We start from the raw sequence: 24,250 nt of genomic DNA on the forward strand, positions 1-24,250 counted from the left end.
TAATGTAACATGTCGGACTGACTGCATGTCTTTGGACTGTGGGAGGAAACCGGAGAACCCGGAGGAAACCCTATTCGTGTCTCGTTTAAAGACACATTATATTGTGCAAAATAAACAATACAGAGCACAGCTAGCGCAGAGACATCTCATACACACACTTTCACATCATGCTACCATCTTTTTTTTTTTAAAATTGATGTTTTGTTTATTTCTTGTTGTAATTTTGACACTATAAAGTTTGGTCAGTAGGGGGTGCTGTGCACAAGTAAAGGGTAAATCTACTCAATATGTATATAATGACTCATTATGAACTTCCAGGATATTACATGGTTACTCTGGTTTTGGGTTTTTTAGATAATCTTACCGATTGTAAGATTCCAAAAAATTCCACTAATGACAATAATTGAACAAGTGAATTTGTAACTTTATACTCCAATAGTTTCAGTTAAACAGTGTGTTGTTGACTAGGGCTGTCATAGTTAACATGTAAATGTGAAAAAATAAATATTAATAGCGTTAATACTATTAATTAGTTTCCTGCTTAAATCCTTTCAATCATCCATATTAGTGCAGGCTGAAGCCCAGCTGCAGCACGCTGTATATTGCTCTGATAGCATCTGTGATTTGTAGCCTTCTTGCTCAAATGCAGCCTCTAAATGGCCTTTAACTCAACAAGCAGCAAACAAAAGCAGCAGTGAAGTGGAGCTTCAGGCCCCCTCGACAGCCTCCACTGTACCACGAATCCACAAGCTATATACTACCCTGTGTTCACATGAAGAAAATAATCTGATTAAATGATTGAAAGTAAGAAACACGGTCTGATTAATCTTGTTTTAGCCACTCATATCTATAATAAAATGCACTGTTTACTTAAAAAGGATCTAATTTGAACAACTAATTTAATTTAATCATGATTAATCATGATTAATACACAACACAATGTAATTAATTGTGGTTAACAACACAGAAATGTTATTTATTGTGATCAACTACACGAAACAATGTGTTTAATTGTAATTTACTACACAAAACAATGTGACTAATTGTAAATACACAACGCAGTGTGATTATTTGTGATTAACTACACAAAACAATGTTTCATTGTGATTAACTACACAACACATTGTGATTTATAGTGATTACCTATACAAAACAATGTGATTAATTGTGATTAACTACACAAACAATGTGATTATTGATTATTGTGAATAGCTACACAACACAATGAGATTCATTGTGATTAAATACACAAAACAATGTGTTTAATTGTAAATACACAACGCAGTGTGATTATTTGTGATTAACTACACAAAACAATGTTTCATTGTGATTAACTACACAACACGATATGATTTGCAGTGATTACCTACACAAAACAATGTGATTAATTGTGAATAACTACACAAACAATGTGATTGTGATTTACTACACAACATAGTGTGATTATTTGTGATTAACTACACAAAACATTCTCAACAGCTTTAGCTTTAACACGTTATTCTCTTGACAAAGGTGAGATGCACTTTGTGGTCTGATTGACAGGTTCAGTCTGACTATAGTTTCTCACATTGGACTTTGCAGCAGCACAAATGTCTGAGATTTCATCCTGTTGTCAGGAGATGATGAGCTGGAATAACGGGCGATGCTGCGACCAAAGAAAGACGCTAATTATCAGTGATATCTTTACCAAAACAGATAAAACTGCAGGTTGTTAATACCAGACAAAATCATCGGGCAACTGACTTAAAACAAGGAGGAATGCTTCATATAATATTCTAACAACAATCACAGGAGAAATAACATAATAATATTAATTACCCAAAACTTTAACTGGTCAGTAGCTTCAAATCCTCCCAGAACTCCATGCAGTCCAATGGGTCATGCGAGTTTCTTGATGGGGTCTATTTCTACTGCCGTTGGGGGGGCTCTGACACTGTAGCCTGTGGTTTATGCTAGACTGAACGGAGGACGTTTGGAGCAGTAGGAGCCGTTCTCAGTAATTATGCCCGCTGGTTGCAGCGCTCCACAAGCCCTCGGTACAGCTGCTTTTGTGTAATTACCACATGGAAGGACCACTGCTGGCAATAACACGGGAAAAATATCAGGAGGTACAAAGCATGCCGGATCTCTCTAAGCCACATTATGAGTAAGATTTAACCCACTGCCCACACGTCTGGGCTGGTCACCCATGTCCTGAAAGGTCTGAATGGCTTTTGTGAAGGATTCGGCCTGGAAACTTCCAGAAGCTCATTTGAGCAAAGCGTGCTGTGATAGCGGGGTGACTTTGCAATCAGTTTTCCAAGAGAAAACAAGGCCAAAGAGGACCTTCAAAGCGTGAAAGTGTTTTTAAAAGGAGGCCAGCCTGTCGTGCACTTGCTCAGGTCGTGCCGAAACCCGGGTAAATCCAAGAGCATCTGCTTCCAGCACATCACGACACGTGTTTAATGTCACAGCCCTCATGCCAAACAACGCTGGGCTTCCTCAAGAACCTGCTCGTGTACTTTTCCGATTGTCAGGGTAAAATAAAGTGCGAACTCTTAGCGAGCAACAGTCGATGAAAAAGCTCTGCCCCATGCGCCGAAGCTGAGATCAGAGTTTTTAGCGCGCTGCATCAGTAATCTGTGAGAGTAATGGGAGTCCTTCCTCCCCGCGCTGTGGGTGCTTTCTGTCTTCAGTTTAGACCTACATCAAAATGCACCCAGGTGGAGCGCGGCAGCCATGTCACATAAGCAGCCGCGCTGATGTGAGGAAAAGCACTTCCCAGCCTTTCAAAACATAATCTACATAATTTACCTGACTCACTAGACCTGTTTAATATTGATGCGCTCCGGGTTTTTGCAGAAAACGATCGCGTTCCTCTGGCGGAAATTAAATAAGAGATATGGCAACCGGCTGGCGCATGGGCCGCCATTCGACTTCCGTTTGTCGATTTCCTCCCTTGTAAATCCTCAGAAGAGGAGGGTGGTGGTACTCAGCGCGTACCATTCTTCGGTTGTTAGCGCGCGAACACATGTCTGATCTACAAACTGCCACAATGGTGTCACTTATCTGGAAAGAAGAAGAGTGGGGGGTGTTTTCGTGCTTCCCAAAACCTGCCCAAGAATGTGTCCTTACCTGACCAAGACTCAGTTAACTCTAGCTCGAATTGAAGATAGTAGACCATCTACTGGCCTGAACAGCCAGCTGTGGTAACATGCTAATCTCCGCCGAGTGCCATCCTCATCTCGACGAGATCCTGTCCTGTCATTAGCTTTCTAATTGTGACAGCCAGGTGCACACAGCATGTAATCCTGTTTGTCACTCCCCGGCTGCCGTTTTCCAACCACTCATGTACGGCATGCGGAGCTTGATAAAGGACAGTCAAGTAGGCCTGGATGATATAACAATCACAATAGTTATTTCAATATCACTGATACACATTTGAGATGTTTTTAGACCTTTAGATCTAAAAACTAGACCGAAAACTAGTATTCAGTCAGGCACTTGAGTAATCAGATAATAGGAAAACTCCAGGTCTACATGAGTCAGACAATAATCATATTGCTGCTTTGCAACCGGCCAATAAACTGCCAGACATCCAAAAGAAATCAGAGTAAGAGTTCACATGCACTGAGAAATCTGATGACTGAGCTAAAACCCTGCCTCTCTATCAGATTTCTAGACCTTAGACCTTAAGATATATGTTGCTAAGCTGCCATAGTACCCAAGTGATTGCGAATGTGTTGCTAGGCTGTTGCTATGTTATCTCAGGTGGTTGCTAAAGTGTAGCTAAGCCATTGCTGTGGAAGCCCAGGCAGATGTTAAGGTGTAAGAAATATCATTGCTATGGTATCCCAGATGGTTGCTAAGGTGTTGTTAGGCTGTTGCCACAGTATCCCAGGTGATTGCCAATGTGTTGCTAGGCTGTTGCCATGGTGTCACAGGTGATTGCTAATGTGTTGCTAGGCTGTTGATGTGTTATGTCAGGTGGTTGCTAAGTCGTTGCTAGACCATTGCAAATGAATCCTCAACACCCTTCATTTCATTTGGGGAAAAAGAAAAACACCTTTCAAAGAATGCCGAACGGAAACCGTACATGCAACCAGTCCCAGATGCACAAGCACACTATTCCCATATATCAGGGGTGTTCGATCTTACCTGCGAAGGGCCGACGTGGCTGCAGGTTTTCATTCCAAACAAGCAGCAGCACACCTGATTCCACTTGTTTTATCATTTGTTCAGGCTTCAAACAATTAATCATGTGAGCTCCTGCTGTGTTCGAATGAAAACCTGCAACCCCGCCGGCCATTTGCGGATAAGACTGGACACTCCTGCCATATAGGATCTGTGATGGTTTAATGCGATCCAACTTAAATACATTGTGACAATATTTTTGCCCATATCATTCAGCCCTGTGTCAGAGGAGGGAGTGAGATAGGAGTTTGATCACCTCTTCGCCTGGGGCGAGTGAGAGTGGGTGAAAGCTGAGTGAGGGATGGAGGGAAGAGGACCAGTATATGCACACTGGGCTCCATTGCCCTTCTCTCTGGCCAGCATTTGTCCCCGCATCACTCTCTTCCCCGCTGAGCCGTCATGCGCCATGCAGCGGGTTCCAGAAAGCCATGCTGACATCGGTCAGTCTTTGATCCGTGCAACGTGCGCCTGCCGGCCCCGAGAGATCGGCGGCGACTCAGAGAGAAAGCGTGGCGGGCTGTCACGCCGCTGACAATAGCTGGTGGCCGGGGTTTGTGCGAGGAATCCTTGAGAGAAACGGGGTCTGACAGTGGCCTGCTTTCCCCCTTCCAGCCCCCAGGCCTCGTGCAAAACATACATGAATAAATCAAAATGCTCTAAAGAGGACAAGCCGAGAGACTTCAAGTCGAGCTTCTGAAGGGTTTCCTTTTTTTTTGGCCATCACAAATATCTGCCGAATTTCCTTTCCTCATCCTTTGCGACGTTATTTTTCAACCTCGCTGGCACTTTTAAAGCATTTTATCGTGAGGTATTTTCCCCCAGACTGGCACAAACAACATTCGACTGGGTTCATATTCTCCGACATCTAACTCCCAGGACTGAAGTTGAGAACCTCTGGCCTAGCTTACCCCGGGACAATATCTCCCTCACAGGCAGCAATGGATAATCTTCATGAAAGCTCCCCTAAGACATTATGAGGCTTTTAAGGCTGCTGAGGAACAGGGGGGCTCACCATTACTTACAAGTCCTTTGTGCTGTATGATTTTGAGTCACAGAGTAGAAGAAAAGCATGGAGCAGAGGAGCTGAGAAAATATGCACCCGATCCTCTTTATTACAAACACTTGGCTTATACTTTCTTTTACTCCTACATCTAGGCCCAATTCCCATTCTCATTTTTACCCCTACCTTTGTTTGCGAGTGTTACCTTGCCCCTTGGAACCGAGTTTCAAGGGGTAGTGGTTGAAATCTTCCTCTATGAAATGAGACCCTCAAATAAAAGAGCATCTCTTCATTAACAGCTACCAGCGCTGCTCTGTAGGCGACCCTGCCCGTCTGCAGTGACCGCAGAGGAGGGGAAAGTTCAGCTCCTCACTGCTGGGCTTTAGATACATTTATAGAATCATACGCCTTTAAAGAGGGGGGCAATTATTTATTATCGCCCCCCCCAATAATTCTTCAGTGATGTGAAGCTAAAGTCAGATATTCTCCAGATTCTCATTCAAATTTTCCTGTTCCACCTTAAATGGAGCAGCAGTTACATTGTGACGCTTCAGGCATGAGTACTGCTATCTTATTTAAGGTGGAATGGGAAAGTTAGCTAGCTACCGAGACATCAGCAAACTACTAGTGATTTTTTTTATTATTGTTATGAAAAAAAGGATCATAATACACTGAAATGATATTAAACTAAGATAATACAGTGGTTATCCTAATTTTTTAACAGAGAAAATTGTGGGTTTCTTTGGTGGCTTGTACAGCCATCTTGCTGGTTAAAACCACTCGTTTTAAGTTTCTTGGAAAAAATGTAGCCCTAACACTTCACCCTACCCCTCTATCCTACCCCTCTATCTCAATAAAAATTGGGACACCCTGCCCCCTAGGCGTGAATGCACTAAATGGAGGGTAAGGGCTAAGTGGTAGGGATGAGTGGTGAAACAGGATTGGGGCCTTAGTTTAGGACACCTCTTGCAAGTGATTTGAGTTTAAGACCCCTGGACTAGAGAGGATAACACAAGGATAACACAAAGACATCAGTTTCAGACTGTACACCAGTAAAGTGGAGGGGTTTCCAATAAAGCGGCCATGAACTGTACTACCAAATAGGTGGCTGATGACAATTTGCAGATGAAATTTGTGGAAGTTTCCCACCACGTTAACATCATGTATTTCCCAAACGAAGGAAAACTGCATGTGGATTAAAAAGCATAAAAGATGCATGAAATTACAAAAAGATGCACACTCAGCAAAGCACTACTTAGCATTACGGACCCTACAGCAGGGATTCAGGTTTGGTTTCCAGCTGTGCTACATGCTGCCCTGGGCTCGGCTAGCAGAGGAAGTAACAGGCCGAAAAAGGCTCGGTGGCAGAGCGACACAATAGAATCCATCTTTCCCTCCCAAACCTTCTGCCGGGTGACCATTATGAAAAAGATGTGGTGGCAGGCTTATGCATCAGAGGAGCTGCCTCTTAGAACCGCCGTACTGTAGTATGATAAGGGGGGGAGATGTTCAACACTGGGGATTAGCTTGTGTATTGGAGAGGAAACAAAATTGGAAGGAAACATAGGAGGGAAAAAAATGTTAACATAAAAAAAAAAAACAGCACAAAGCAATGTCCCCTGAAAATTCCAGCTGAGTGACACCTTCCACTGCAAACGAACAGTGCGATCGCTCCTGTGAAGTAAGCAGTAATTTTGAGGCTTACACTGATCTGGAGCCGGTCCAAGTCCCCCGTATTGTCTGTACTGTCTCTATTGTTGGATTTAATTGGTTCTATGCTCCTACGCCAGTGGTCCTTTTTTGTTCCCTCCCCAGGTATTCTGCCCTATTCTCACACTTCTCCAGTGTGTCTTTGTGTGTGAGCTTGTGTGTGTGTGTGGGGGTGTGTGTGTGCGCGCGTGAGTGTGTGTGTTAGACACCCACAGTGCCGGTATTGTCTGGGTAACAAGCCCTTTTCCCATTTGAAGAGAATGTTCCTCCACTGCTAGGCCCTGGAGAGCGCAGACCGAGACAACATGCTTTTGTAGCCGGATTGTAGCACTGCATTGTTTCTTTGTCTTCACACTCTGAGCCGAGGTGCACTGTTGGAAGTTCCTCGAGTCTGCCTGCAATTTACCTGAAACTGCTTGTTAAAAATAGGCCTTTTCTTCATATATATATATATATATATATATATATATATATATATATATATATGTAATTTTCATCTCATTTCTCTTGCCATTTCCATTAATCTAACAAACCGAAAGCCGATGTGTCTTTGCTCACCTCCTCAATTATGCGAACATTCTCTCATCATGATCAATAAGCTCCACTGACAGGTGATGGAAAGTTCTAACCCAGTTATAAAGGATCTCTTCTGTGTTGTGACGATCAGAGAAAGAAGAAATCAGAGGGTAAAGAAGAAAACAAATCACGCTATAAAGGAGTTGCGGGAATCTCTAGGCACCTTATAATTCGATCACACTCAGTTGAAGGTGCCAAGTTTGTGGGGGCAGCGGTGGGGGGTGGGTTGGGTCGGGGGGGTTGGTGGTATGTTCTCTTCACTTTTAGCAATTACAACGAAAAATCTGGGGGTTTGTGAGAAAACGTAATGTAGCTGTGTTTCAGAAGAGCTGTCAGATATTAAAGTTCCGGTATTGACAATTCTGGAATATTTAGAGCAGGACTTAAACATGCTAGCCACTACATGACCAGCAAACACAGCTTTGAACACAAATAAAGTCATAATGTTTTTCATTACGACACAATAAAGTTACTTAGTTGCAGAAAATATGTGTTTCGGTAAGGATATGCACTGATTTTCAGACTTTGGGACACAATATTTACTGGTCAAAGTCAGTAAAACACATTTCAATACGTGTTTCGGTAACGATCCACACTGATTTACCTGTTAACTAGTGGGAACCTCTTGGCTCCTTATAATTTGATTACATTCAGTTGAAGGTGCCAAGCTTATGACACTATTCTTGATGGGGGGTGGGGGTGGCGGGGGGGGGGGGGGGGGGTGTTGACTATTATCTTTCTACGAAATTAGGTCAAAGTCAGAGGTTACAACACATTTCAGATTTTTCTTTCACCAAATGTTGACAAAGTCAGTTTCGGTGGTGACACCTTTAGCTCATTTTGAGCATAACTCAAACCCTCTAGTCCACTGCATGACCAGCAAACACAGCTTTAAACACACAGAAAATCGTAATATTTCTCAAGATAACACAAAAAGTTACTTGCAGAAAATGTGTGTTTCAGCAGTGACAGTTCTTAAAGTTCCACGCTGATTTTCAGACTTTGGGATACATTACTTAAGAACAATGGGATCTAACTGTTCACCATGTTGCCATGAGGGACAGGGATGCAGTCTTACATCATGCTATAAAAAAGCAGGGGCGTGGCTAAAACAAGGCTCCGCCCATGGATTAATACTCTGTGTTTCAGTGGTGGTTGTTTCAGTGATGACAATTCTAGCCAACTGCATGACTAGCAAACACAGTTCAAACACAGAAAATCATAATATTTTACATTATAACACAAAAAGTTGCAGGAAATCTCAGTTTCAGTGGTGACAATTCTTAATGATCTACATGGATTTTCAGACTTTGGGACACATTTACTTCAAAACATTGAGATCTAGCTCACCATGTGGCCATGAGGGACAGGGATGCAGCCTCATTCCAGCTCTAAAAAGCAGGGGTGTGGCTAAAATAAGGCCCCGCCCACAGACTACAATTCTCTGTTTCAGTAGTGATGAGCATTTTTTGAACCTTTTTTTTGAAATGACACTAAAAAAAGATCAAAACGTTTCAACTTCACTTTGAAAGAAAGGAAAAAGATTCTTTACAAATTTGTAAGTGGTATTTTCAGAAGTTTGAGGCAGTCAACGGAAAGTAACCTCTAAATGAGTTTGTAGATATTTTGCTAATTCCTATCTTAATTAATGCCTTGTGTCTCAGACCTTAGATAATTAGAAGGATGGCATGATGCTTATAATTATCTAAGGTCTGAAATGGTCTCTTGTTGTTTAGTTGTTTTTTTCACTGTTTGCTGTCAATTACAGTTTAAATTGCTAATTAAACCAAAAACAGATGCTTATTTAGTTACGGTCAGTAAAAACAATAAGAAAAAAAGCTTTTTTCAACACAGTTCCTCTTAATTATCATGTTCATTGTTATTGAGAATACTGCTAAAACAAAGATAGCAACATGCAGGTAAAAATGCCACTGTATTAGGCAGCAAGAATCATATTCCTGTTAATAATAATAATAATATTATTTAATATTGACATAAAAAGCCTCAATAGAATAAATGTAATTGTAAACATACATTGTTTACACAGTTTTACATTTAAATTGCTGTATGTAAGTTTTAGCCTCCTAACATGGAGGTCCTGAGATCTAGTTATAACATTTGTGTAGGTTTATGTAACAAAAATTGTCATAATACGTTTTTATGTAACCTATCTCTACTTAAATATGACATTTCTGCATATTTTAGTACATTTTGTTTTTCAAAATATTGGGGAAAAAATAAAACAGAAACTATGAGATGTGCCAAAACTTTTGCACAGGCCACAATACATGTTTTATTCGTCCCCCAATACGTTACATTCAGCAAAAAAACAGTAACTGTGCATTAAAATATGCAGAGGTGTGTCCTCTGTAGAGGTTGTGTTCACTTACTTTCATATAGAAAGTCAACAAAACAAGTCATTGTACAGGGCACCCAAACTTTTTCACACGTTCATACACGAACCCAGTCCTGATTAGCTGCCCTGTATTATGCATCATTAAAAAGTCTAGGCTGAAACCTTAAACTAGTCCTTAAACTTCAGCATAAATGGTTAACTTGTTGAAGGCTTAAAGGTGCAGTGTATAAGATTTAGCAGCATCTAGTGGTGAGGTTACAAATTGCAGCCAACTGAATTCACCACCTCCCTCACCCCTCCCCTTTCCAAGCGCATAGTAGAACCTACTTAGGTTTTCTTCGTCTCCAGTCCTGATTTCACTTTGCTTTTTCTCGTTTATGCTTCTTTGCTGATGAGAATTCACCCTCCCTTGCATTTTCTTGTGCTAAATAATAAGTTTGATCCTCCTTTTGTCAAAATTTGAGCTCTCAAACTTCTCACGATACAAAATGGTCAGCCAGCACCGGCAGCAACCACTGATGATGTGTAAAATGCCGGCCTCTGTTGGAAGAGGACCCACTCCCTATATATCCTCATATCCTATGATATGAAGGTCTCATTCTAAGCTAACAAAAACTCAATTTCTGCTAATAGAGCCCACAAAAATATACACACTGCACCTTTAATAGGTGGATGTACATCTGCAAATACATTGATTTTGAACTTGGCAGTTTTTCACTATAAATACATTTTCAAATGTTTACATGCTACATCAAGCACACTGCGTCAAGGTTTCCATGACATGCTCCCCTGAGTCTATGATACGGTTTCATGCTCAAAAAGGTTTAAACTAAAATAAAACAAAACTACATTTTAATTTGATTGTCTAATTTATTGTTTTGTTTGTTCTTGTATATACAGTATAAAAAATCAAGACTGAAGAACTGCTGTAGGGTGGCACAGCATACGCAAACTTACAGGAAAGCAGGGGGCGTTCTAGTCATTTCCCAAGCTGTTTGTGTTTAATGTAGAAATGTTCACTCAAGCCTCGTCCAAATAACACCACTGCTAACTTTCATTAGCACTTCAATGAGGTTTTCAATGTTAGGTTAGTGCCATGCTAACGCTGCTGTCAGCTGACTTACCTGAAGTGGTTTCAGCAAAGGTTTTAGTGGTTGTAGCCTAAATGTGGATATTTGAAGCTTGTAATAAATGCTCAGTTAACATTTTTTTATTTTGTGTGCTGAAATTTGAAGCTTAACTCTGAGTATTACTAGATTAGCCTGTTAGCTTGTTAGCAACCAGCTGGGGTGGGAAACAAGGCTGTTTTCTGGTATAGGGTCATGTTTACTACGGTTTCAAGCCTATTTTTCATATTCATGACAAATTGTGACCTGTTTGTGACTGGAAATGCGCATAAATTAGAGAAATTTAGCATTTTTAGGTCCTTTAAACTAAGCAGTGTCAGAGTATCCGTCTCTGGGTGGGCATGAGTTTGTTTTACCGTAGGGGGCCATCAATTCGGAATCTTTCATCGCGATCTAAGCTACAGGTGAATGTTGGGTATTGGATATGGACAGTCCTGTTGGTTATTCTAGACTTTCAAATACATAGAGTACGTAGAGAGAGAGAGGCCTGGTGGGATGGTGGGATTGGAAGGGGGGGCGGTGGATGGGGATTGGGGGGGTAATAAATGCCACACTGCTTTCAAATGGTATTTTCTCTAACCCGGTTTTTCTTTTTTTCCACAGCGCTGCGGGCTTCGATATATTATATATATATATATATATATATATATATATATATATATATATATATATATATCAGAAAAGGGGATAGAATTTTATTCTTTGTATTGACTTTTTTCTTTCCCCCGGTCCCCATAGCCTCCTTCTATCTTTAATTATTAATTTCATGGAATTTGTTATTGTATTCATTCAAGAGGATTCAGCCTTCTCTCTCAGCTCCATGGAAATTGAATCTCTTCACTGTTGGCACTAAGGCAGCCCGTTCAGTTCCTAATGGATTGAGTGCATATTGAACACTCCAGGTCCTCCTCGGGGTAGGTACAGCTTAGCGGAGGAATTAGCGCAGCGACTTGAAAGTTGAGAGCAAAAAAGAGTTGTTTTGGGGGTGGGGGGGGTTGTGGGATGTTGAAGGCCCTTCAGAAAACCACGTCGCCGCGTAATCAGAAAGCGGATGGCCAGCGGAATCGACTGCCCACGACACTGCAGCCTCATTACGTATGATAACTGCAACCAAAGGAAAGTCGTAATACCCCTCGGAGTCTCTCTTGCATGAATGGAATCTAATATCGGCTCTATTATACTCTATCAATACCATATCTAATATCTGTGCCTGTGTGAGATTTCCTCATAACCAAAGATGCAGACGGATCGTAATTTATGCGATTATAATAGATATGCCGCAGTTAGAGTTTCCAGAAGTTTCTGCCGTTTTATTCTGGATGTCATGCTGCACCAGTTACTTTAATTACAGTACTTTGATAAGGAGAGATGTCTTATTATCTGCCTGTCAGTCATCTTCTGTTGCCCCCCCCACCCCTTTCATTTGCGGGCCTATGACACTCTGGCTGGTTTGCTGTTTATGTCCCGTGTTTTTCATCTCTGCTTGTCTATCTGCGCGTCAGGCAGACGGTTTTTGAAGCCAGCATGTGTTCTCCAGCGGAATAAAATGCTCCGGATAGTTTTAGACACTGACTCACTGCGCATGTCGCGCCGTAGGACGGCTCCTAATGAGAGCGGCGGTGAGCCGAGGGGACCGATGGAGTTTCGCTGGAGGGCCCGAAGCACGAGGGAGGTAAATGGAGCCTATGTGGGACGCAGAGAGGAAAGCTACAGGGGGAGAGGAAGAGACAGAACAGCACAGTCGCCCGAGAACCTGGCTGCAGTGGTGGAAGAAAGCAAGGGAAAGAAAAAAGACAGAGCAGCTGTGCTACAGATGCTAGCTGGCTCATTGGCTGGGTCTTTATGAAAGCAGAGTTGTTCTGCGTGCACTATTTTCGCACCACTATAGCGGAATTAAATGAGAAGCGGCCCTAATGGTCCGGTGTTGGAGAAGTTGGTGGGGAGGCTTCCTGCAGAAGGTTATGGTGCATGTAAAAGAGGATGTAAATGGAGGAAGCATGAGCCGCATAACTATGCGAGTCTTAAGAAAGCGGAGCCCAAATATTCTTGACTAAACTCGAAATAGCAGAGTCGGAGTGCAGCTTCAAACGGGCTTTTCTTCTTCTGATGGCTGATATACATGTACATGCTGAGACTACACAATAAAACAACCGCAAGTCGAGGTAAATTTGAGCTAACTGAACTGATTTTGGCCTGGAATGCCTTCCTGGTAGGTTAGAAAAGAGTGAATCTTGTATAAATGGCATATATAATGATCAGCTCAGGCATATTTGGTGCATCTTTAGTTTTACACTAGAGCTACAAAGCTAACACAGCTAAAAAGTAATAATCGCCTTTCAGGTGGTTAACTGCACAGCTAAATCATCTCAGTAATCTCTAACAGACTTACTTATGCAGGTTCTGACACTTAATAACATACTGGTTTATATAAAAATGCACACTTAAAAGCATTAGCTAGCTTCGTAGCATCAGTGCAAACCCTGATACTTCTGAGGGCCTTTACCAAACTGTTGCCACAAAGTTGGGAGCATGTAATTGTCTAAAATGTCTTTGTATGCTGTAGCATTAACATCACCCTTCACTGGAACTAAGGGACCTAAAGCATGAAAAATAGCCCCAGCCCATTATCCCTCCTCCACCAAACTTTACTGTTGGCATCATGCATTCTGATAGGTAGCGTTCTGCTGGCATCTGCCAAACCTGGATTCCTCCATCAAACTGCAAGGGAGTGAAGCATGATTCATCACTCTGGAGAAGAATTCCACTGCTGCAGTCCAGTGATGTCATGCTTTACACTACTCCAGCTAACAATTGGCATTGTACATAGAGGCATCTGCTTAGCCATGGAAACCCATTTCATGAAGAGAAGGTAAGAAGGAGCTACATTTTGTCTTTGTGGATCTAGAGAAGGCATATGATAGGGTGCCAAGAGAGGAACTGTGGTACTGTTTGAGGAAGTCAGGTGTAGCTGAAAAGTATGTTAGGGTGGTGCAGGACATGTATGAGGATAGTGAGACAGTGGTGAGGTCTGCAGTTGGAGTGACAAATGGTTTCAAGGTGAAGGTGGGGCTACATCAGGGATCAGCTTTGAGCCCCTTCTTGTTTGCAATGGTGATGGAAAGGTTGACAGATGAGGTCAGGCAGGAGGCTCCATGGACCATGATGTTTTCAGATGACATTGTAATCTGTGGTGAGAGTAGAGAGCAGGTGGAAGAGAATCTGGAGAGGTGGAGGTTTGCACTGGAGAGGAGAGGAATGAAGGTCAGTAGAGATAAGACAGAATACATGTGTGTGAATGAGAGGGAGGCAGGTGGAAAGGTGAAGATGCAAGGAGTAGAGGTCGTAAAGGTGGATGACTTCAAATATCTTGGGTCAACCATCCAGAGCAATGGACAGTGTAGAAAAGAGGTGAAGAAGAGGGTGCAGGCAGGATGGAGTGGGTGGAGACGGGTGTCAGGGCTGATGTGTGACAGAAGGATAGCAGCAAGAGTGAAAGGGAAGGTTTACAAGACAGTAGTGTGTCCTGCTATGATGTACGGTTTGGAGACCGTGGCTCTGTCTAAAAGACAGGAGGCTGAGCTGGAGGTGGCGGAGATGAAGATGGTGAGATTTTCATTGGAAAATTTCATTAGAAATGAGCAGATCAGAGGGACAGTGAAGGTGGAGCAGTTTGGAGATAAAGCCAGAGAGGCCAGGTTGAGATGGTTTGGACATGTGTTGAGGAGGAATAGTGGATATATTGGGCAAAGAATGCTGGAGATGGAGCTGCCGGGCAGAAGGAGAAGAGGTAGACCTCAGAGAAGATTTATGGATGTAGTGAAGGTGGACATGGAGATGGTTGGTGTAAAAGTAGAGCAGTGGATAGGGCAAGATGGAGGCAGACGATCCGCTGTGGCGACCCCTAAAGGGAGCAGCCGAAAGAAGAAGAAGAAGAAGAATAAAGCTCAAGAGCCAGATCTGCTGATCTCAGTTTTGAAGTATCTTGGATTATATGAAGCAAGGCCACCGCTTATTCTCTTCCCCTTTACCTGATATACCAGATAAAAACAGGAAAAGCTGATATAACCGCCAGCTGCTTTCAGCACCTCGGCCAATTAAGACCACTTCAGGCACGCCAAGCACAAATGGCAAGGACACAGACTCTGATATTTTGTACGTCTGTCTATTGAGGTCCGTTATTTTATTTTCAAAACGACCATTAGAAGATGTCTCACAAGCAGACAGAAAAGAGGACATCTTCAATGAATCCAATCAGACAGCTGTGGCTAAAGAACACTAAGCAGTCTTTGCTGTTTGTTGCTTTTTATTTTCGTCTCTTGTTGTATACACAATTACTCCAAGTCGGTGGAAAATCCATATCCACCATGTATGCAAGACGTGTGGGGAGCCATCATCAAAGGTTTATATGCGCGTAATGATGGTTGAGGCACTTCTACATTCTCTTTGTGCCAGGGAAATATTAGAGTGCCTAATGATGTGGAGCTATTGCGTTGTTTTATTTCTATGCAATTATTCAAACACACTCTATTAACTTGATGAATTGCTCTAATGAACAGATATTGCTTTATGTGGCTTTTGCACTATCAGGTGTGTGGAGTGAATATCTAACTGTTTACTGTGCAGATTTTCTGGAAGAGTCTCTGCGCCCAGCCCCTTGGCGCGCCGCGGCGTGGCAGATTTACAGCTGTTCAGAGTGGCTGTATTCTTTGTTTGGGGTCCTGCATGCACCCCTCGCTGCCTTGTTTCTCTTCTGCCATGATTTAATTACGACTCTCACATTTGAATGAATAAAGTCACTATTAGCCAATTGGCACCGGACCAGCAGGGGGGGCTGGCGTCTGACATTCAGCATCATTTTTTCTCCCAGAGAATGAAGTCCTGCTGGAAGCCCTGACAATCAAAATTACTGAGATGTTTGTCGGAGGCTTTGCCTCATCGGGGAGCAAGCTCCATGCCAGCGGAACCCGTGGTTAAAGGAATAGTTTGGCGGATAAATCAGGTTTACACAACATTCCCATTTACACAACGCAGTCAATTACTTATCAAGCAGTTGAACTACAAGGCCAATGTGTAGCTAAAAAGTAATGGAAGGTAGTGTACACCAGTTAGCACGCCTAAATCAGAGGCTTGATGATGAAACGTCGCAGAGTCAAAAAACTTGTAGCCCTTTTTTAAAAGGGAATATAACTACAGAGAGGCCCAAGGCCCAAAATAACAAAACATACCAAAAATAAAACCTAGAAAAGTGTATTTCCTGAAGGAAACGCAGAACGGTTGCACAGCATATATGATTGCTACGTGGTTGCTAACGCTATGGCGTTGCTAAGTGGCTGCTAGGTGGTTGCTATGGTATCCCTATGCTGGCACTATGGTGTTTCTATGTGGTTGCTATTTCGTTGCTAAGTGGATGCTAGGTCGTTGCTATGGTATCACAGGTGGTTGCTATGTGGTGCAACAATGTTGCTAAGTTGATGGTTTCTATGGAAGTCCACTGCCACCTTAACTTCACTGCTACCTTAAATCTGATCAGAAAGCCGTATACAAGCCCGAATCACACAATCAGACCGGACAATCTGGAGTTGGAACAGTGTTGATATCTCAAAAACTGCAGGACGATTTATGGGGCAAAAACACGCAGAAAAATAAGAAATAAAAAGAAGTAGAATGATACAAAATGAAGAACAATATATTTGCGCATTGCAAATAAACTTAGCAATAAATATTCAAATGAAAAGGGCAGGCCATCCCTCAAAAGGACAACTGAAAGAAATGTATGGAGCCTTTTTCTCTGACCTATGTTAATAAACAATTTATACACATTAACATTTAACCAAATTGAAACAACTCTTACCTTTTCGACTGGCGGGCAACCCCTGGAGTGGAGCAGCGCAGGGCCGAATCAAAATCAGCAGCAATTGAAGCAGCCAATCTTGTGCTGGGGAAAGCGGGACATCAGTCATGCAGGAAAGTCAACCAGAAAACACACAACAAAATAGAAAAAGAAACAAAGAAACACTGGAAAAAACATTTATCCGCAGAAACGAACAATTGTGCAGGTACAATTCAAGCTTCAAGATGTTTAATGCAACTGTTTTCAGCTATAATGTTTTTCATTTCTTTAAATAACAGAATGCCATTTAGTTTTTACTTACATTTGGCAAGGGAAAAACAATTTCAACAACTTCAGCTGTTCTGAAGTTTTGGAATGATCATTCCAAAGGATAAGTGGTATGCCACCACAAGAGGGCGCTATTAGCAACTGTGCATCATTGGAAGAAAGGTAACCAGCTGCTCCAGTAAAGTTAGGCTTTACTTGTGAAATTTTACTTGTAAAATTAACTGAGGCATTCCCACAAAGTAGAGAATACTGATGAATGTTTTGTAAACAACATCAAACGTCTGTATTTAAGCCACATTTGCCATACGTGATATTAAACCCAGCGTGGGAAAGCAAATATACACCATGGTGAACTTGCCACTAACATAACCCTGCAAACCCCTTAGAGGCACTACTTGCTATCATAATTGTGAGATTCGGATAAAAATTGGCGGCTTGCAATGTGAAGACTGAGCTCATGGAAATGACCACTGGCAAGAAAATCACCAGGAGTGTTGTAAGAGTGGATTTAATGCACTCTTGCTAGTGATCACACTGTTTTTATATTAATGTATATATGGTCTTTTTTTCTGTTTCGTGGTAACTACAGTAGCCATGTAGCTCCACTGCTGGTGTCCACCTGAGACACCAAAGACCCCTGGGCTACATTTTGCCTACGGAGAAAAATGTGTAAATTGTGGTCAAAGTTGTCATTTGTGGCTAAAGTATTCCTTTAATGCAAATCATGCTAACGGCAATGTTCCTGCCAATCGTGCCGCTCTGTACATGAACAGGCAGCGCCTCGCTTCATTTGTAATATGGCTGACAGTAACTGGACGGCAAATGTAATATCTGCTCCCGCATTCTCCCAGTCGTGTCCAGGTCTTGGCATAGCTTTTGTTTTGCAAAAGCCTTGGATGAGGACAGTACTACATGGGCATTAGCACAGAATGCAGAGAGAGGAGCCAGTGGTACAGCAGCTGCCAGGGACTAACAGTGGGCTGTGTTTATGTTGCAGTGCCATGCTGTCGTGCTAACCAGTGCAAAAAGGCCATTGTCCTTGCTGAAATGTGACAGGTACAATTAGGAAACAACAGAGGCAGTCCTGTCCTCTGAAACACCCAGTGAATAATAAGAATGGGCAATACTGGAAAATGTAATGCAACATTTTAAGGAAATTTCTTGTTACACAATGCATATCACAGTGTTTGGCTTTACTGAGATTTGCAATTGTACAGTAGAGGTTGTGCAATCTTGCAACCGTTACTACAAAAGAATGCAGAGCATGGATAGGTCACTTGGTCAAAATTGGCCAAGCTATACTGACTTTGGTTCTAAGTTCTGAGACATTTACTGGGTGCTTAACATCACAATAGCAGGATCTGGGCCAGTTTTTTTGGGTCTGGGGTTGAGCCTTCATATTTCTGGTTTGTTCGGGGTTCGGGTTTCACAGTAACAGTCTGGCCTGCTTGGGTTCGGTCACATGGTCGCAGGTACTGGTCAGGTCTGGGATTTAATTTCATTCTTATCCAGGTATCTAGCATTTCCTAATGAACTTAGGCAAAGTCAGGCAAAGTCTGCTGAAGCCTGCATCCCAGGTGGACTCTTATGGCCTAGATGAGTGGCAGAATTAGACCCCTGAAAAATAATTCACCACAAATTAATAGCGTCAGTACTTTGGTTTCAAAACTGTTGTTGGCAATTACAGCTTTGAGACATCTAGAAAGAAATAATTAGCTTTCTGCAGAACTGTGGTTCAGTTTTGGTTCATTCGTCTCTGCAAACTTTTCTCCAAGGTTATGAGGACCCCTGTCTAAATGCTCATGTGCAAATTTTAGACATGCATCTTTGAGCTTCCCTTTAGCAAGAGTTTAAGTGGAGTGGAGGAATGGAGATGATCGCCATGCAGTTTATTGCCTATTGTTCTCTGTCTAACTGTTGTTCCTACTTTCTGGTCATCCGGCAAGTCTTTTCAAGTGACTGCTGGCTTCTGTTATCATAAGCCGGAAAGCACGTTGTGAAATCTTGCATGGCGCACCTGTACAGGGTGCCAATTCCATCCTAATGTAACATATGACCAGCATTCTGGCCACCCCAGTTATGCAAAGTGAGACAGTCAGCTATCATTGGTCAAGCAATTCTCAGAGAAATGTCCGACCTGTTTTGTGTGAATGTTTACTGTGAAAATCTGAGCACTGTCAGCTCACAACAAGAAGGGTCTGGGTTCGATGCCCTGGCCGGGCAGCCAGGGTCTGATGGAGTTTTTATGTTCACCCCATGTTTGCGTTGTTTTTGTCCGATTAAAAGATAACAATTCAGAGAAAATGAAAGAGTCTTTGGTGTAGGCCTCGTCCTCGCTCCAGGTTTTGGAGCATCAAGATCCTTGTTGATCCTGATAGAGATTGCAGGGGCAGAACCTACCCAACCCCAACAAGCAGACCCAACTGGAGGTAGTTGGGAGGAATAAGGGGAATGTCAAAACGCCAGCCCCTGAAAGCAGCAGAATAGGTACGTGACAAGTGTAGGCCTGTGATTGGACAGCAGTAAAGAAAAAAAGGGGAAAAGCAGGTGAAACAATGGCTGTGAGGAAATAGTTCTAGTCTGTGCAGCAGAATCATCAGGAGGGTCAGTTCATGCAGGTGAGGTTTGCACAACATTCCTGATAACTTTAGGAAGCTATTCCTAACTTAAGGAAGCTATTGGGCTAGCTGTCATTGGGCAAAAGGCAGGATACACCCTGGACAGATCGCCGGTCCATCACAGGGCAGGCAGACACATTCACACCTAGGGGCAGTTTAGCATGTCCAAACGGCCCGACTGCATGTCTGTGGGAGGAAATCAGAGAACCCAGAGGAACCCCACACAGACACGGGGAGAACATGCAAACTCCACACAGAAAGGACCCTGGTCGCCCAGCCGGAGTCTCGAACCCAGGCCCTCTTTGCTGTGTGGTGACAGCACTACCCACCAGGTCACCATGCTGCCCTACATCAGTGCTCTAATGAACAGATGATACAAGGAACAAAACAATATTTCACAGAACTTTATCAAATACAGGAGCAATTAAAATGTAACTGGCCAGTTAAAAAACAGCTATTTTAGTCAGGTAGGCCTAATATAAGCACAAAAGAAGGTCATTCAGTGTGAAAGTTATTTAGTGGACCTACTACAGTACTACAACGTCTGACATGGCCACCCCATTGTGAACGTTCTGGCTCCACCCCTGATTGTGGGACTATAAACTTTCCACAGGAATATTATCAAACTGATTGCACCACCAGGGATGTTTCATTCAGCTTTCCAGCTGTTCCTGAGAACTTTAGGAAGCTCCTTCACCTTCACCATGATTGCCACTTGTTCCATGAAATCTTCCAAACCACGTTTTTAATGACACCAGGTGTACTTTCATAATTTTCATTGGCGTATACACTGGAACTACATAACAAAGACAACACCTGTTTCCCCTCACTGCACCCAGAAAAGCGTACCGTGACACAAGTTATCCCAGTAACGACACCACATCACCCTACTGAATAACATTTTCACCCGCTGTCCGAAAAAGACCCAAGCAGTCCGGTCATTACGGCCCAGAGCCGTTTGATCTGTATGGTGGATGTTCTACCTCTTGATTAGAGATCTTGCAGGAGCAAAGGAGAAGCAGCCTCGGAGGCTTGGGTTTCATGATGGCCAATTATTCGGCGAGAATCTCGTTAGCTTTTCCTTGGCCCATTTTTAAAGAGGTGCTCGCTTGATGAAAAGCTCTTGAAATATCTGCCTCGCGCTGAGCACGAAAAAAGGGGGGAAAAAAGAAGCTCTTCTAAACGTTGGAGAACGTTGGCATGTCGTTATCAAACACATAAATCTAATCACCTGCGGATGATGAGGAGGCTTTGAGCGAACAGTGAGACATCACTGGGGAAATTAGCTTGCCGAAGAAAGCACGACTGATACTGTTCAAGCTGTTGCAAACGTCCCGGATGCAAATACAGAAGACAAAAAACATCTCGTTCATTTACGGCATGCGGTTTAGATTTACAGCCTGGGTAAAAATAATCTACATGGCACACTGATGCAACTCCTCTGTCCCTGTTGTTTTCATGGCCTTGTGGCGGCTTCTGTTCTGGCCTGACAGCGAGGCCTGCGTGCTCTCACACACTGCACTTAATAGGGCTTCATAAACAACATTCCTCCACATCAGCGCTGTATAGAACCTCCAAAGGTGAGCAGAGAGAGTGCTTGAAGTAATCAGGTAAACACACGGCTATAGGACGCTCGCCTCCATTCCCACGTGCTTCAGTCCTCATTAAACTACAGTAGGTCCTTGTTTTCTTGCCGCCGTCTGAAAATTAAGCAAGTATATCACTTCGTGAGCTTTATTGTGACAACTCTCCTCCACAAATAAAGCCGAGCCAACGCTCAATCCCCAGAACAGAGGTCTAGTGTCACTCTGGAAAAGGAAAAAAAAAGACGGGGAAAAAAGAAAAGCATCCAAGACTTTTACTGCCACCTAGTGTCAGTGACACTGGAGAGTTGCTGCCTTTTGCTCATAGAGAAGAAACAAGTATTCATGGGGGTATAAAGAGAGGAAACAGAATGATAAATTAGTTTGTCACTTTTTCACTTTTTCTCTTTTACACGATATGTTTCTCTCTATTTCCACTGCTTATTGGGTTACTGATAGACAGACGGCAACTCATAAGAGAATAAAAAATCACCTTGAGAAAATGAAAGTAGGAAAATGAAAGAAAACAAAACAAAGACCTCAAGCAACACCTCCATCAAACGCAGAGAGACGTGGACGAATGTGTGCGCGCAGAGTGGAGCCTTCGAACCGAGCACAGCCAACAAACGAACAGTACGAATCACACAGAGGAGATTCAGTGAATTGTGAATCAATGCAACAATATCAGCAACATACGTCAAAATCAAGGGCTGTTACCCAAATCTAGTATCTTTTATATAGTGCTGTACAATTACAGAGGTACTGTAAATGAATGTCCCCACCAGATAAACAGCACTGAAAGCTTTCATCTCTGAGAGAGAGGAGAAGATCAAACAAAGAAGCTGAACAATGGACTGACCACCGCAGAGTCCAGATCATTGTGCAAAAGTCAGAGACCACGTTTCATTTATTTAATTTACAGTCAAAATGGCCAATCAGAAAACATACTTAACAGAAAATTGCACAGAAGGGCTAAATATAATATCAAACATAACACATTTGTAGAATTTAGTGTATCTACCTTCATTCCAGCTTCCATTCTTTTCAGGAGATTCGCTTTCAGTTCCTCAAAGAATCTGCAGACACACCTCCACAGCTCAGTCTGAGAAGCTGGTTGATTTTCTGAAGTAATCAAACCCATTCAGTGGTGCTGAGGTCTGGACTCTGGGGTGGTCAGTCCATTGTTCAGCTTCTTTGTTTGGTGTGGTTCTTCTTGATCAGTTACACGTCCTTTCAGACCCACAGTGCTGAGTGGTCTTCTCACAGTGGAAGGATGGACAGAAACACCTGTAGATGTTTTCAGATCTGAAGCAGCTGATCTCTCAGAGATCAAAGCTTTAAGTGCTGTTTATCTGATGGCGTCAGTTTTGGTGTCTACCAGGTCTTCCAGGTGGTTGTTAGGAGCCACATTTTCTCTGTAGCTAGCTATCTAGCTATGTATCTATCTAAAATACACCTATAAACTATGACTCCAAGCAGCAGTTTCAACATGAACTACTCCTAACCCTCTCCCACAAGGAATTCCTCACCAAAAACATGCTAGACACTTTGTAAAGTCGCTGAAATTCCATTGCGCTGGATCTTTATCTACTGATCTCTCTAGTCCTCTAAAGTGTGGAGTGTTTAGAGCTTCTCCACAAGCTGGATTCTACCTCCTGCCTCTTTGTTTTTATTTCACAGCGAGCAGTAAAATCGAATGAGTGCTCAACACTTGGTGGTGGGGAGGAAAAAAAGAGAGAGAGAAAAAATTGTTAAGACCAGGGAGACACTCTCTCTATCAAGCCTGCACTAAAACTTTCCCTTTGAAAGCCGACATTGGGGTCTCGGTGCGGATAAACCCGAGCACTAAGCCATTGCTCATGAGCAGGTGGGCTGTCACAGAGCCCGAGCAGAGGCTCCACTTTCCCTGGCTTCACTGACCTTTTCAGAGCCTGTCTTATCCCCTTTATGAATGCTGGGAGTTTGTTTGTTCGTCTTGCCGGACGGCCGGGGTCCCGGCAGTGGCAGAGCCTGGAGACCGCCATGCTAATTGAAGCTGCACGCTGCGTGGTGTGGCTGGGTAATGAAGAGGGGGGCTGTACAAAGGTGAGGAACTTATTCATGTTCTGTCTCCTCTGGCTCTCCCGCAGTGCACCTACAATCCCCCCCAACCCCAACACCCCCCCTCAACCCCCACCTCCCGCCTCCCTTCTTTATCTCTCCAGCTCTGGCCAGTGGTCGAGCTCCATCAGTGAACTTATTTCAAATGCTATGAAGGCGCATTGGCATGGCAACTGCATGCCTCAGTTGCCCAAAAATACCCAGAGGCCCCATGGCTTACCAGCAGTGATATGCTTTTATTGTTCCAGAGGATTAAATGCAGTGGCTGGAGCACATACAAAAGCAGGGCCGTTTTTATTACCGCCGTGCCAGTCATCACATACTTCAAATAAAAACAATTAATTCGTCACCAAGAGGGAGCCATCAAGCGTGAACTCAAACCTGGACAATTAATTACAAAGCAACTGCACTATAGCTACATGGCAACCCTGTCATTCTGGCTATTAACCATGTTCCTTAATATGCAGTAGAGCATGTTTTGTGTGTAACATACTCATATTGCACCATACTTACAGTAGAGGAAGTACACATTGTGACAGGTTTGGTTTTGGCTCCCCATTCCAGCACATTTGCAGTAACTACAGAGTTCAATATTATTAGTTGAAGGATATTTGCGCTTCTGCAAACTGTAATAGAATCACTAACGTTTCTATGTATTTTCCCCCTCTTTCCTCGGACCAATCTTAGCTGCTCCGCTGTGTGCTGTCCAGCTGTTTGTTGTCTGCGCAAAATGTCTAAAGTTGATTCTACATGTGACATTTTCATTTGGAGTCTTGCTGTTGTCTCTCCAGCAGAGATGAGATGTGTCAGAGCCAGTAAACAGGCCAACATGACGCTGAAAAATCAGAATAAATTAGAGACAGAGCCCAAACATTAGGTATCAAAATAA

At 42.9% G+C, this 24,250-nt stretch overlaps 1 protein-coding gene across 1 annotated transcript in view; it reads right to left on the reverse strand.

The window, feature by feature from the left end:
• kirrel3a (kirre like nephrin family adhesion molecule 3a) overlaps positions 1–22,304 on the reverse strand; it is a 311,368-nt gene extending 289,064 nt beyond the window's left edge. The window contains exons 1-2 of the mRNA XM_037546986.1: positions 22,283–22,304; positions 16,794–16,877 (exon numbers count right to left, since the gene is read on the reverse strand). The gene's annotated coding sequence lies outside the window, so the exon portion shown is untranslated. The remainder of the gene's footprint in view (positions 1–16,793; positions 16,878–22,282) is intronic.
• Positions 22,305–24,250: the final 1,946 nt, after the last annotated feature.

Source organism: Pygocentrus nattereri, chromosome 18, assembly GCF_015220715.1.
Source record: "Pygocentrus nattereri isolate fPygNat1 chromosome 18, fPygNat1.pri, whole genome shotgun sequence".
In the NCBI taxonomy this organism is placed as follows: Eukaryota; Metazoa; Chordata; class Actinopteri; order Characiformes; family Serrasalmidae; genus Pygocentrus; species Pygocentrus nattereri.